Source organism: Primulina tabacum, chromosome 6 (assembly GCF_025594145.1).
Source record: "Primulina tabacum isolate GXHZ01 chromosome 6, ASM2559414v2, whole genome shotgun sequence".
Lineage (NCBI taxonomy): Eukaryota > Viridiplantae > Streptophyta > Magnoliopsida > Lamiales > Gesneriaceae > Primulina > Primulina tabacum.
The window spans coordinates 24,280,422-24,284,532 of NC_134555.1; positions in this window are offsets into that span (position 1 = coordinate 24,280,422).

Below are 4,111 nucleotides of genomic sequence, written 5' to 3' on the forward strand. Positions count from 1 at the left end.
AGGGGCTAGTTAACTCACTCTTTACAACTCAGGATGTAATCAGTCAGAGAGTTGAGCGACTGGAAACCTCTGTTTCAAATAAAATAGAATTGCTACAGACCTCCCTCACAACTGTTGCCACAAGTATCTCATCAGATGTAAAAATTCTTTCCATTGACGTTCGAAAGTTATCAGACAAAATGGAGTTGTTTGACAAAAAGGGGGAAGAACAGCATCTGAAGAAGAATTAATCAGATTATTAGAATCAACTGATATAATATTCTCAGATTTTATGTTATCTACAAGGAATCCAGTTATTTTATGATTCTGTTGCGTAATCTATTATCTACAAAGAGCTCAGTTATTCGATCTTAAATCACTTGGTTTTGTCAAACACCATAAAGGGGGAAATTGTTGGAAACTAGATTCTGGAGTTTGACAAAACATGAATCAATCGATTAACAAAATATGAATCAACTGATACGCGCAAGCAAATTCGGCAACTGAACTTATCAACTGAAATCAGCTGATACAATGATACAGAGTAAACTGATCAGTTGGAACTGATCAGTTAAAACATTCAGCCGAATGCCTCAAAGTCTCTCAACTGAAGATGTCTCGGGAAAGAACAAAGAAGACATAACAGATTACAAGAGTACCGCACAACAACCAAGACTACTTAAAACAACGCATTCCGGACAAAGCAATTAAGACGCCGAATTACAATAAATGAAGCAAACAATATCGAAGGAATAATCAAGTGGAAACCAACGGATACAAAGATTCAAATTTATCTCGAGATTACCGTTGGAAAAGAAGAGTATAAATATGGCAGAAGAAAAAGAAGAAGTGACAATACATCATTCAAAACTTGCTATTACTCTGTCAAAATCTCAGCTCACTCTTACTTGATTTATTCGTAGCAATCAAGGCTACAAGTTGAGCAAACTAGCACTCTGTAATATTTGTTAATTCAATAGTGCTAAGATCAGTTACGCACAGAGATCATTTTGTAATACTAAGAGTTTCAGTTTAGGCAGTGGGTAAGTCCTAACTGAAGTGGGTCTGTACAAGTGTTGTATTGGATCGAAGTCTTTTAGTGGAAATCCTATCCTTGTGATAGAAGAGGTGATGTAGGAGTAATTGAATTCTCCGAACATCCAGAAACAATCCTTGTGTATTTTATTTCAGTTCTGTATTCTATCTGTCAGTCAGTTACCTTCTGCAACTACCTCAGTTTAACTGATTGATATTGACCAACAAGATTCCGAGAATCAGTTTGTCACCAAACTGAACTCAAAAATTCGAAAAGACCAATATTAATTGAGAGTGTTTATTCAACCCCCCCTTCTAAACACTCTTGACACGTCAATCGATCCTATCACTAAGGCCCGCACTCATTAACATGGTTCAACAGAACCAATTTGGAGGAGCAGACACTGCAGATCCCCATCTTCACCTAAGAACTTTTCTAGAGATTACGGACACGGTAAAAATTAACAGTGTTTCTGATGAAATTATTCGATTGCATCTGTTTTCGTTTTCTCTCAGGGATCAAGCTAGGAGTTGGCTCCAATCTCTACCTCTTGGAAGTATTACTACATGGGCAGATTTGGTTACGAAGTTTCTGTCAAAATATTTTGCTCCTGCCAAATCTGCTCAGCTGAAAATAGAGATCACCAACTTCAGGCAGAGGGAACTTGAGGTGTTATATGAGGCGTGGGAGCGATACAAGGAATTGAGTTATTTTACAATTGTTTAGATCGGCCAACTAGAGGGAATGTGGATGCAGCCGCCGGAGATACTATTTTTTCTAAAACACCTGATGAGGCTTAGGAATTGCTTGACCAGATGACCATTAACAGTTACCAGTGGCCAAGTGAGAGATATGGATCAAGGAAACCTACTGGAGTGTATGCCGTAGACCGGATCACATCACTTACTGCACAGGTTTCGGCTTGGACCGCACAAATTACAGCGATGAACAAGCCAGGTCAATCTACATCTGATGTAGCATTGGTGACTGCTGAGGAAGAGCCAGTTGTGGAGGAAGCTCAGTACATCTTCCTCCACAACAATCGTGGCTATGGAGGATATCGAGGTACCCCTCTCCCTAATTACTTATCATCCAGGTTTGAGGAATCATGAGAATTTCTCTTATGCGAACAACAAGAACGTGTTGAATCCTCCACCGGGGTTCAATACACAGAAGGGGGAAGGAAAGCCATCTTTTGAGGATCTAGTCGGGACGTTTGTGATTGAGTCTGGGAAAAGAATGGCGAGAACTGAGTCTCGTCTTGATAAGCCAATGCTTTAAAAGATCAGAATAGAGGACAGTTCTCAAGCAATACAGAGGTGAATCCTAGGGAGCAATGCAAAGCTGTCACATTGAGGAGTGGTAAGGAAATTGGAATCCCAGAGCCTACTGAAGAGAATGCAGAGATTTGTGTTGAGGAAAATGATGGAAAGGGTGCAAGTGTTGGAGAAGAGAAAGTGGAGGAACTTAAGAAAGTGATTGAGCAGCAACCTTTACCAAAGGTGAATCTTTCATATCCACAGAGGTTCAAGAAGAAAGGATTAGATGATTAGTTTGCGAAGTTCCTAGAAATCTTCAAGAAAATACACATTAACATCCCATTTGCCGATGCATTGGAGCAAATTCTCAATTATGCTAAGTTCATCAAGGATGTGATGTCCAAGAAGAGAAAACTTCAAGAATTTGAGACTGTAAAGCTAACCGAAGAGTGCAGTGCCATACTCCAAAGGAAACTACCACAGAAACTCAAAGATCCAGGGAGTTTTACTATTCCTTGTGTTATTGGTGGTTCTAGAATAAATAGTGCCTTATGTGATTTAGGTGCCAGTATTAATTTAATGCTTTTTTCTATTTACAGGACCTTGGAGCTTGGTGATGTGAAGCCTAGCACTATTACTTTACAGCTGGCGGACAGATCACTTACCTATCCACCAGGGATAGTAGAGGATGTGCTGAGTAAAGGTAGACAAATTCATATTTCCTGCTGATTTTGTCATTTTAGATATGGAAGAAGACCAGGAGACTCCGCTTATCATTGGAAGACCATTCTTGGCCACCGGAAAAGCTTTGATTGATGTGCACAAGGGCGAGCTCACATTGAGAGTAGGTGGAGAGGAAGTCATGTTCAACATCTACAACACCATCAGAGAACCAAATGAGGTAAGTACTTGTAATAGCATTGATATCATTGATTATTGTGTATCCCATGTTGGTGTATGTAGGATGACGAAAGACTCTTTGGAGAGATGCTTGTCGGAGTTAGTTTCTACAGTGGATGAAGAGGACTGGGATGTGCGAGAGGAGCTACTTGCTCTCAATACGCTGCCTAAAGAAAAGATTGATGCCCAGCATGAAGAGTTACTTGAAGATGCAAGTAAAGAGGTACCAAAAGCATCCCCTGCATTAAAGGATTTACCGAGTCACTTGTGCTATGCATTCCTAGACGAGAGTTCGTCCTATCCGGTAATCATGTCTTCTGCTCTTACTATTGAAGAAAAGGATAAGTTGTTGAGAGTATTGCAAGAGTTTAAATCTACTTTGGGATGGACAATTTCTGATATCAAGGGGATTAGCCCTACTGTTTGTATGCATAAAATCTTGATTCAGGAGTCTTATTCCCCCTATGTTGATCATCAGAGGTGGCTTAATCTAGCCATAAAGGAGGTTGTGAGAGCTGAGGTATTAAACTTGTTAAATTCTGGTGTTATTTATGCTATATCTGACAGTTCTTGGGTTTCACCAGTACAAGTAGTGCCTAAAAAAGGGGGGTATAACTGTGGTGAGAAATGAGAATAACGAATTGTTATCAACTCGTCCAGTGACTGGTTGGCGAGTGTGTATAAATTATAGGAAATTGAATGATGCTACTAGGAAAGATCACTTCCCTCTTCCTTTTATTGACCAGATGCTTGATAGAGTAGGTGGTTATCATTATTATTGCTTTCTAGATGGTTATTCAGGTTACAATCAGATTGTCATAGCACCGGAGGATCAAGAGAAGACTACCTTCACTTTCCTCTACGGTACATTTGCTTTCAGGAGAATGCCATTTTGTCTTTGCAATGCACATACTACTTTTCAGAGGTGTATGATGGC